This window comes from Ruditapes philippinarum, unplaced genomic scaffold (genome assembly GCF_026571515.1).
Source record: "Ruditapes philippinarum isolate M1 unplaced genomic scaffold, ASM2657151v2 ctg68_1_1_1_1, whole genome shotgun sequence".
Lineage (NCBI taxonomy): Eukaryota > Metazoa > Mollusca > Bivalvia > Venerida > Veneridae > Ruditapes > Ruditapes philippinarum.
The window spans coordinates 460,785-472,935 of NW_026860464.1; the positions used below are offsets into that span (position 1 = coordinate 460,785).

General features: G+C 31.6%; 1 protein-coding gene across 1 annotated transcript in view; it reads right to left on the reverse strand.

Moving 5' to 3' along the window:
• Positions 1 to 12,151, reverse strand: part of LOC132760166 (protein unc-93 homolog A-like) — a 69,763-nt gene that overhangs the window by 32,837 nt on the left and 24,775 nt on the right. The window lies entirely within an intron of this gene.

Below are 12,151 nucleotides of genomic sequence, written 5' to 3' on the forward strand. Positions count from 1 at the left end.
GAGCACTTAAAAGTATATTATCATCAAATTTGATATTAGAAAATATGGATCATTGCTACACAATGTCTTTGTAAATAATAAACAAACATGTTTTAACTTCACACAAAGTAGATATGTTATGTTTAAAATTCTACCCACCATAGGTGGTCACAATATAAATACACAGTGTCATTGAAATAACTGGCAGTTTTTGTTTGTTTGTTTTTGTTTTTTTTGTTTTTTTAAGAAAATACCAACTTTATACTTGACCTGTAATAGGTAACGCGGCTTCTCATACATAGTTTTTTACTCTATTATGCAAATTAGAATAATTCAGTAAGAATTTCATAGATTTCAATAAATTACTGTAAAAAAATAATTTACTCAAGAATTAGCATGGTATATCTTTAACAATAAAATTCAATAAAGAGTAAACATTACATGATTTGAGTCACTATTACCTTTTAAACAAAAGACTTTTAAACTTTAAATAGTGACTTTGAAAACATATTAACACACGATACAACGAAACTAAATATTCAAATATTCACTCTTATACACAGTCGGTAAGCAATATGTTTGGTAATTATCACTTTGGAAAACATATGGCTAGCATTTCAAGATCAGTTGATACAAAAATGTTGCAAAATTGATTAAAAAATCGTTTGTAAAGTAACTTTTCAGACCAAGTCGAGCTTTGTTTGGTTTTTGTTGATTTTTTTTATTTTTGTTGTTATTTTTTCTCCAGTCTGATTTTTTGTTTTTAAACGAAACAAAAACAAACAAAACATAAAAGCACACTCAAATAATCTTAAGACGTCTCATCACGATACAGACTGTGTCCCAAGTTTCAACCATAATTTGATAAAAAAAAGTCCATCCAGAATGACAATACCTATTTAAAATGCAAAGAAGTAATCTATATGAAAGTAATTGCCTAAATAAGGTCTTCATCCACAGTTAATCACATGACGGGAAATTACTCTGGGATATTCAGTTTCATTTTAAGCAAGCCGAGCGTTCATCTATTAGACGGTGATCTCCAGGGAGCCGGTGTATCTACTTACGATAAACAAAGAGGACACGCAAGTAAACCCTCGCAAATAAATCGTACTTATATCTTTGGTTTTCGGTGCAGTTCATTATTAATTAAATATTGGATTAAATTATTAAAGCACGCGGACTCTTCATTAATAAAGCAGACATATACGTTTTTAAAAGCTGACGCTGATAGCGGTCGTGAGTATCGTGGTCTTAATTGGGCTGCTCAAGTGAAAAGTATTTTAGATGAACATGGATTAAGCTATGTCTGGAATCAACAAACGGATGTGAATAATATACCGTTCCAGTTGATAAAACAACGCATATTAGATACATATTATCAACGCTGGTACTCAGACATAAATAATTCGCCACGCCTTCAATCTTACTGTATATTTAAGCATAATTTTCAAACAGAACATTATTTAGATTGCATTAAAGAGAACAAGTATAGGGTTGCACTATCAAGACTTAGAACATCGTCGCACAGTTTACTTATAGAAACCGGACGTTACGAGAATATCGCGCGAGAAGAACGGCTTTGTAAATCATGTAATATGAGAAAAGTTGAGACTGAATTCCACTTTATTTTAGTATGTCCTAAATATCGCGAATTGAGAACCAAATATTTTCGGCAGTATTTTTGTCGTTGGCCATCTATACATAAATTTGATCAATTAATGAATGCCACATCTAAAAAATATATTTGTAATTTATCGAAATATATATATTTTGCCAATAGAATAAGAATTTCATAATTTGTCCATACACCTCCATAATACTGTATGCTCTTATTTTGATAACAAAAGCTGACATGTTAGAAAAAATACACTGAACTTTGTTAAAATGTGCAAAATACTATGTATTCATAAGTCAATTTAATAAACTTGTTTTTTTCTTTTCTGAAAACACGTTTTCATGTACCTGCCGCAATTATGTATTGCTTGCTATAAACTTTGTAAAAGAGTTTTATGCAATAAATTTATGTTATGTTATGTTATGTTATGTTATGTTATGTTATGTTATGTTATGTTATGTTATGTTATGTTATGTTATGTTATGTTATGTTATGTTATTAAACGGTTAAACGGTCAATGAACATTTATACATTTGTTTTGCAGTGTCTGAACTTGTTTTTAAACTGTAAGTAAATCCCGTGCTTTAATGAGCTCTGTCTTTTAATACATGTACATGATTAACATGGCTTTGTTTTGATATAATATACGTTTCGTAAATTTTAAATAATATTGCATCATAACCAGGATAACGTGACCTTTAAACTTTGATATCAATCTGCATTAATCACAATAATGTCCGAAATGTCGGAATGAAATTTCATTATCTACAAAAGACAGTCATACAGATAAAATAATGCAACGGGGACATTCTTCAAATACATTACTGAGTAATTATTTTTGGACACAGAAATCTTATTTTCTTAATTCGTTACTTTGAATCTATACCACAAAAACGTTGTTGTTGTTGTTGTTGTTGTTTGATGATGATGATGATGATGTACGTGTTTTTGATAATCAAACCAGTCACACATATATTAAAAATAGAAGCACAAAAATGAAAACAATATTATTATTATTATTATTATTATTATTATTATTATTATTATTATTATTATTATTATTATTATTTCAAAATATCAAAACAGACACGCATCCGTTCTTAACAATCTGAAAAATATGTATGAAAACATCTATGCTAGTCTATGAGAAAAATGTACACACAAGTTGCCAAGAAATGGTTCATGACAATGACATTATAAAGCTATGTTTTTATCATTCCAATAACTACAGGTATAATGTAACAAAAAGATATTATAAATGTCGTTTGAGCTCTAGACTCCATTCCTAGTCCAATGTCAATTTAGAATATTTTAGAAGTTGTTAAAGTCGCATTAATAATTCACATGCAAAAGCTAATTTCCACTTTCCCTTGTTCCACGTGCTTACTAAGTTAAGAAAACAATTAACGGCTAGGTAATTGTCACGCTTATTTCAACATCTATTCCGGGCACGAGTTCCATGAAAGATTAATCACAGTTAACTTACTCATTTAAACTTGTAATTAGCCAGAGCTGATTTAAATGAACCCAACTACAAAATAATGGTGAAGAAAGATTTTAAGACATTTAAATTTCTCTGAATTTGAAAGTTTTAAAAAGCAATTCAAAGAAATGTTTCTATTTGCTCTTGTGATAGGGCATAAATGCCTTGCAAGTGGTGTAAACGCAATACCTTTACTAGGTGGTACTAGGTGGGAGGATGGAGGAAGGAATGAAGGAGGAAAGAGGGTTATTCCCGATCATTGTAAGGTTATAACCACTTCTTTTATTTTCAAATGCATTGATTATTAGATTGTGAAATTGACAATATTTACTCGCTACTGGAGACTCTCGCCTCAAAACGTACCAAGTACGATATGCACCGCAAAACGTCAACATGTGTACGATATGCGCCGCAAAACGTCCACACGCGTACGTTTTGTGGTACGGACGTTTTGCGTTGTTACAGTGCCGGCACTCCGCGTCCCAAGCAACATGCCCGTTTTCATGAAAATTTTGAAAATTTATTAGAAAAAAATATTGTAAAGTAAACAAAGAAAGTAATTTCCAAATTGTAATTACAATCCATGTAAATAACAAAATAAGAGGTATAAATAAACAAAATTAGCCGTTACTCACGCATTGGAAATATTGTGATATAGCTATCTATCAGATAGTAAAAGGATAAGCGGTGTTGTACAAAATAATTAGTTGAAATTGAAGTCATCTTAGTCGGTATTGTAGATGGATCTAACATGCCGAGAAGTTTATTCTAAAATGGTTCGATTAAAATTCATTTTCTGATCAGAATTATTTATATTTTGTGTCGGCCTTTCTTCTGCAAGCATGTTTCCCTGCGGTTTTATTGGTAATACAGGTATTTTTCTAGCATATGTAGTATTATTTTGCCATAATAACATTACAGTTTTACAAATATATTGATACAGTCATCACTTTAGGTCACGTATGGAAAGTGTCTTTTCTTCCGAATCTTACAGTCGTCCAAACTAGCCCAGTCGAAGAGAAAATGCTGCCGTTATAAGCAAAGCAGAAATGTATTATCGAGGCTGCTTATGATGAGGAAAGATGCTTTAAAGGTGGCTAACATTCTGGAAGAAATCAAGCTCACTCTTTTATTATCATTCTTTATTTGTATCGTACCTTTATCCACAACGAGCCTTTAAACTATCATTTGAGCCGCGTCACGACAAAACAGACATAATGGGTTTGTGACCAGCATGGATCCAGACCAGCCTGCGCATGATCCGCGCAGTCTGATCAGGATCCATGCTGTTCGCTTACAAACTCTATAACAAGTAGAGAAACTGATAGCGAACAGCATGGATCCTGATCAGACTGCGCGGATGCGCAGGCTGGTCTGGATCCATGCTGGTCGCAAACCCATTATGTTGGTTTTGTCGCGACACGGCTCATTTGTGTTTTTTTCTCAAGACAGTAAATAAATTAATTCAGAAGGTGCACCGAAAAGGCTTTTTCACACGCGTAGTTAAAGGACAAACGACCGAATATTTCCATGTATGTAGGTCAGCCTTATCTGTTATGTCACTCACTGCTGAGTTCAAGGACGTAAGGTATTTCTTTATATTTTCATGTTACGTGGAATGACATTGATGGACTTCGTTTGATTTGAAGTTACGTTAACAGTGCATCTTCATATTCCCAGATTGATGAGACAATGGGAAGCTTGAAAAATGAATTTTACAAATTCAGCAGGTTATGCTTGCCTTACCAGTTTCAGCACTGTCGGCTGCTCAAGTTTAATGTGGTCGCACGGTGTCACTTGCCTTACAACATATCTTCGATGAGTGTATTTGGTCGCACGGGCGGCTATCTTTAATAAAACGCTCTAAGTTATCAGAGGATCTGTAACTTTAAAAATGTTGGAGCACCACACTAAATACTGTATTCCTTTATATACTGGACAAGGCGTTTGGATGATTAAATGTTAAAATCTTGCCTTTTCACCCCAGAATAAAATTCATCTCTTCACACCGATTTACATATGATAATGAATGGAAAATGTAAGAATCAGTGAAAAAAGCGACATTTCTTTACTTTGTGATCATGATCTCTGCAGCGTCTATAGGTACTTCTCCAAAACTGAACTGAGTGAAATCCAACAATGATAGAGTTTATACCTTAAAACAATACGATAGTGCTTTCTTTGACGTATAAGATTTTATGGCTGATTGTTCACTTAATAAATTAATTCTGAAGTTTAAATGAATAAAGACAAAATTATATATTAAGTTAGAAAACAAGGAAGGAAAATGGTTAGTCCTCTGTATACGAATTCTAAAAGCTGAGAAAGAAAATGCCTAAAGAAAGATGAGGGTTTTAATTGTTTATCTCAAAGTGCATGTAAAGAAACCCTATCGTTAAATGTAGATGTAAAATGTCAAAGGAATTGATTTTCATTTCAGTTGGAATTCATGATTATTAATATGAATTCTCATCTTTTCAAGGCTGTTAAAACTTATTCCTATCTAAACACTGTTAGGAATTCATTTTCCTGTATCTCATACATGTACGAAATGTTTTCTTAAAAAATAAATTACTTATCGTTTTGTTTTTTGTTGTTTTTTTTGTGGGTTTATAAGGAAATAAAACAAAATATTTCATAAATTGACATGTACAAGTTAAGACTAAATCAACAAAAATATCAATAAAATATCAAGAAAAGTTATTTCGAAACCCTTTCGTTTTACTCTTTTTATCTTTACTGCTGTAAACTGTTCAAAATTTATTAGTTGTTGTTGTTGTTGTTGTAGCTGCTGTTATTGTTGTGTTGCTGTTATTGTTATATATCTATGCATTTTTAACTCATCATTTTAAAAGCCTCTTGCTCCTCTAAAAGCCTCATGCTCCTCTAAACCTATTTCTTACTGTAGACGATCTCTGAACTAGTCAGTTCTTGACGAGGTCCATGGTCTAAGCTGAGCTCATACCTACGAAGCAACTGTTGAAAGGCTTAAACCTTAATCAATTTGTTATCGATCACCATGTTGTGGATTACAATACACGAGTAACCAATGCTCAATTGATAATTAGCATTTTATTCAGATAACCGTGCATATTACTACAGCGTCAATCCGCTGTAACCCCATTCATCGGAACAAATCCCAGTGCATGGGGGTTGCAGGACAATAAGGGACAGTTGTATTTTACGTCTGTCATCACGCAACTTAATTATTATTACCGGTAATGTCACTGTTTTGTTTTACACGTAGCACAAAAATGTGGGGAATATTTCTAAATCGGAAGCATTTAGTGAAAGTCTTACCATCTAACTGCCACCTTAAAATTTAGGCCTGTTCTGAGAGTTTGACAATATACAAGACAAAGCCCCTAAAATTATTCAGGGCTAAATATCCTTAAGTATGGGGGTGGCTACAATATTTGACTTGTACATAGCTAACCTAAAATGAAAGAAATGAAATAAACTTAGTCATATCATTTACAATGAACCATATAGCGAATTCAATAAACGAGCACAATTTGTATTCTATGCATGGGCAAACCTTGTCAAATTTCTACTAGAAACACTTCTTACATAGTTCAGCGATCTATCTGCAGTGTTAGGAAATCAATATCATTCTTGTATGAAACAAGAGTCGATATGCATTTCAGGGAAATAATTGAAGTAACGTCGAGGATCCTTCCGTGAAGATACAATAAGGAACATTAAAGTACATCTTATATTTTAAGAGTTTTTCTCCTATTCGGAGGCTCGTATGATTCATTGTTTGTTAATTGCTTTTGAAAAAAAAAAGATGTTCGTCTTGAAAATAATCATCATCAAAGAATATATCTCCTTTGGTTTTATCATTCATCCAATTGTTTGTTGGCTATGATAACAACTTGCAATTGCCGTTACTTCTAGTATAAATATTAATCAAACGTACAAAGCTTGACCAAATCTTAAAGTGACATTATGATCATTTCTCGCTGTTGAGTTGAGTTTGTAATATATATATTATAAGAAATTGGATGAACATTTTAATGGTGATTGACTAATAATTTATAACAAAATATGTTTAGAATGAAATATAAAAATAAAACACTAGAATTTTAAGAAGACTGTCCCATATTTTTAAGAATTGAACGTTACCGTTACATTTTGGACGATATGTAAAGAAATTTCCATGGGTAGCGTGAAATGTTAATTATTTTGCATGGTAAAATATTTGATTGAACGTAATTATTGCAAAAAGTTAAGTTATTTTGACTTTTACATGTGCACCTTGGATGGACATAATGTCAACTCATATTTTAATACTACGCGGAATTTCAGAGTAAACAATACCCCCAGCTTAGACTTTTTGACCATTCATTTGATTGAATATAATTCAACGAAGAGAAGTCTAATAAATGAGCAATAAATAGTGTTGGCATTGAATTATAAAATGATAATTAAATAAGATGTTAGCGAAAATGAGTCTTTTCTTTTAAAATAACAATTTAAACAAAAGGACCAAGCAAGCGTTTTGTACATTTGCAACAGAAAATGCATTAATTTTAAAATACATGTACATGTTTTATGTTATGCACATTTACATAGTCTTCAATTTTAGAAAGTATCTCAAATAATGAGACGAAGATTAACAATGCAGAGCGGCGTTCATAAGACGCAACCCTTGACAATATCAAGCGCCAAGGTAAGCAAGTCGGGCAACGAACAAGAAGGAGCATAAAGGGTCGGTATGGAGGGAAAGGGCATTCCAAGCCTCTAACATGATAAGATAAAAGAAATTAAATTTCAAAGGATGATGATACATGATTTTGATTTATTATTGGCACATACATATACATATATGTGCGTTTTATTAACGTATACATTTCTTAATTAATTAATTGAAACGAAGAAATGAATTTTTGAATTGATTCGATCGTGTGTTAAAGAACATTAGTATGCCATATTATCTTAAAGTCATTTCCAGACACAACATGATGTCTGAATTGTCACTATTACGCTAACAAACAAAATAATGACCTACTTAAATGACCGAGAAAATCAGATTTACCAACAGAACAAACTCAATGGGTTTTATAATCTCTTAAAATGATTTAGTTACTCCTAAAACATTTAAATGTTGATTGTTATATTGTATTGTTCTCATCGCACCAGTAAATGTCGCTAAGCGCTCGCAGCTGTATCTCACGCGAATCTCAGTCTCTCTGAAAATGTAACAATTGGGTCGTACTTAAATTAACTGATAAATCTATATAACTTGACACTTGGTTTACTAGATGGAAAATCAATAGTATAAAGGCAGTAAAATCCGGAGCAAGGCCAGATAAAATGGAGGCAATTCATTGACACATGGGCGACACATTGATGTAATAATCTTTACAAAATTATGACACAATTTCATATAAGATCCTGGCTTTCTAAAATGTGTAGTATAAATAATATATACATGTATATATAATATATGTAAATATTTTAGCATTATTTGCGTTAACGAACGCTTGTAAGTATATATTCTTAAGAATATTACATGACGGCTTTATCAATAAAAGATATGTTGTCGCCGTAAATACATTTTTATATGATGCCTTGGTATTTATGTTGTTTACTTTGTTGTTTGTTTATATTTTTCTAGTATCTTAATTTGTGAAAATGTTTCAATGAGTTTAAAACATATGAAATATCTAATTCGTTTATAATAAAAATTAATAGAACCGTATATCAATTCTAATTTCAATTTCATTCTCACTTTGTGTTGAATTAAAGGCACATGATGCCTCAGAATCAAATTAGTTTTTATTTCTTTAGAAAGGCCAAACATGAATTTCATAATGTTTAACTAATGTTTTTAGAGAATGTAAGATGCTTGTCATCTGGCAAAGGTAGTGATAAATCATAAAAGTAGCAAAATGTAAACAAAGTAATATTTTGACTTCCATATAAAATACTTATTCACTGTTATCTTACTTATTGTCAAAGAGCAACAGATGAAAAATATGGTTACGGTAATTGGCCAGTGAGTAACTTTTTGGATACAATAAAAGTACACTAAAATTTATAAGCTTTTGAGAAATAAAAATAAAAGCATTTCTGAGGCATAATGAGCCTTTAAACTATGAAATATTTGAACTCAACCGAGCATGAATACTAAGTTGAAAAACAGAGTTTGTATGGTAGAACAATGTTTCTTGTAATACTTGTTGGATTTTGGTAGAATCAAAACATTAACAAGCACTGATCTGTAGAAACATGTTGCATGTGACGTTTACAATCCCATCAAACATTAAAATAATTCAAAGACTACATACTTTCATATTATAAAACAATTATGTAAATTGTCATCAGTTAAAGTGATTCGTAAAGTTCCGGACTTTAACTTCCTGAATGATCAAATCTAAGAATCATTTGGGGTATAAATTGCGATAATAACATACATTGTTTGTAATCATTAATTGATGGATCGGCCAGGCCATCATCAGTGATTGTGCTCAAGACCCAACTCTGAGCTATTTGCTATACGGTCTTTATATCTAGATGTTGAAAAAATTGATGTTAATGAATAAATTAAGACCTATGCACAAGCGAAGAGGTTAAACTTATTTGAGAAAAAAATGAGCCGTGTCATGATAAAATCAACAAAGTGCGTTTGCGATAAGCATGTAACTAGACTAGCCTGTATCCGCATTGTCTGATCAGGATCCATGCTGTTCGGTTACAAACCCTATTACAAGTAGAGAAACTGATAGCGAAAGTCGTGGATACTGACCAGACCGTGCGGATACGCAGGCTGGTCTGGATACATGCTGATCGCAAACGTACTTTATTGGTTTTGTCATGGTACGGCTCAAATACTTTGCCAAAATATAATAACTACAAAATGACCACGTTTTGGAGAAACAGAAAATGGTTAAATTGCCGAAATAAACTAAATATGTATAGGAACCTTCGTCGAGTTCATTATCATTGATTATGAAGTATACATAATGTAAAAATTTGAGCGACAATGGTGGAAAGGGTCGGCTCTCTGTTGAGTTAAATAACAAAAGAAAAAAAGGCTAAATCAAACAAATACGAAAATGCGAAAGGTAGGTTAAAAGTTATTTCTTAGTTTGAATAGTTCATTGTCTTAATTTAAATAGCTATCTGTTGTCCTTATAAGAAATTCATTTGCCTTTTCTAGGAAAGAATACAGTAGACAATGTTGAATCTAATGGTTACACAAATAGCATAAACTACAATTTTGAGTTGATGAAAAATAAAACAAAAGAACAGAAAAAATCCTTTTAAAACAAGAAAACAAAGCCGAAAGCATCATATACCAAAGAATTTGTTTCCTAAAGGTTTCTCATTTATACATATACCCCTTATTTCCAATTTTATTTACAACGCAGTGATTAAAATGTGCGTGAAAAAAATGAATAAATAATAAGTAAATAAATAAATGAATGAATCAATAATATATCATAATTGATAAATAGAACCAGCTGTAATGTAAGGCCATATTCTCTATCCCTCAGACGCTCATTATTTTGGAATACACCGATGCATAATACGATCTTCTATTATCGTCTGCGGCAACTCTAGGGATCTTGTATGTATACATTGACGTTAAATAGAACAAGCACGCAATCGTTTCTTTAAGTATAATAACAACGAGAAGTCTATTACTTTTTCCTGGGGCTATATAGAAAAATGGCATACATTTTTATGAATTTTGCCTCCATTCTATTTATTCATTCATGATAAAACTACATCTCTTAAAAACACGTGTTAATGTCGTTGAATCCTAAGTGTCATCCAATACGTTTGGTTTTGAATTACATAAACTTGAGAAGTTTCTAAGATTAAATACAAAGATTTGACTTTAAAGTCAACATTTAATTAACCATAAACATTTTGTTAAATTTTACAAACCTTTATATTTTTTAAATTTCTTTCGATCATTTCCAGGAACTTTTAGTGACAGCTGTTGTTTTAATTATTGCTTTAGAACTGATTTATAACACATTGACTGTGGATATTTTTGTAATAAAAATACTGTTTTATTTCTGTAAACGCTCGATCTATACTCAGCTAATTATTTCATTTAGCGATAATTATAAAGGCGTTGTTTCAAAGATAATTCAATACAGAACATACCATTATTCTTTGAATTATCTGGATGATAAGTATAACATATTACAAGATTTGTACATTTATCAAAGAAAAAATGAAAATCAGTGGCAAGTAAAATCTACAGGAGCACGAGGCCACATTTAACCTCCATTCCTAAATCAGTAACTTTGTGTTTCGTTACCTGTATTTCGTGTAAAAAAATCATTTTTAAGTGCTTATACAATGCCATTTGACAAATTTGTATTAATTATAAAAGTACCAGGGCCGTCATTGCATTGAGCTGTTTTTACACTAAGCCCCGAGTCATAGATGTATATTAGAAAACGTGCAAAAACATCGCGTAGTTAGCACAGGTTGGGAGAATCTACCTCTTCTCCGTTAGTGTATACCTGCGTGCGCAGAATATAATTTTATGCTAGAATAATTCTTTCAAACTTGATATTTTGCCTATATGATGATTGTATAATCTATTAAATAAAGGTGACATGCGATGTGTTTCATAACAAAAAACAGAAAACAGAACTAACAAACTGTTTAACTTAAGTGTATTGACAACGCATATTTATTCAAGAGAATATTCCGCTCTTTAAAAACCCAATGACACGAATTCTCGGTAGATTAGGAGATATTGTTTTGTAAGCAGCAATGCATGTATTAACCGAAATAAATTGTGTTAATACAAAAAGGAATATTATCCTGAAATGTCTTAAGTATGATTCGTTCATTCATTATCACAATGTCATATTGCTCTCCATTATTGGCATAATTATTATACTGTCAAAATTCTGGAAAGAAACGATCCTTCAAGAGCAATAAAACAAAACAAAATGGTTGTTATCACATACTCGGTTTTATTGAGTCTGTTCATAAGATATCATGGAAACAAACATTTTTATGCCCCCCCCAGCACCGGCTTTAAAGGTGTTCAGTCCTGAACATTACTTATATTTGAACAGAGTCGAAATATG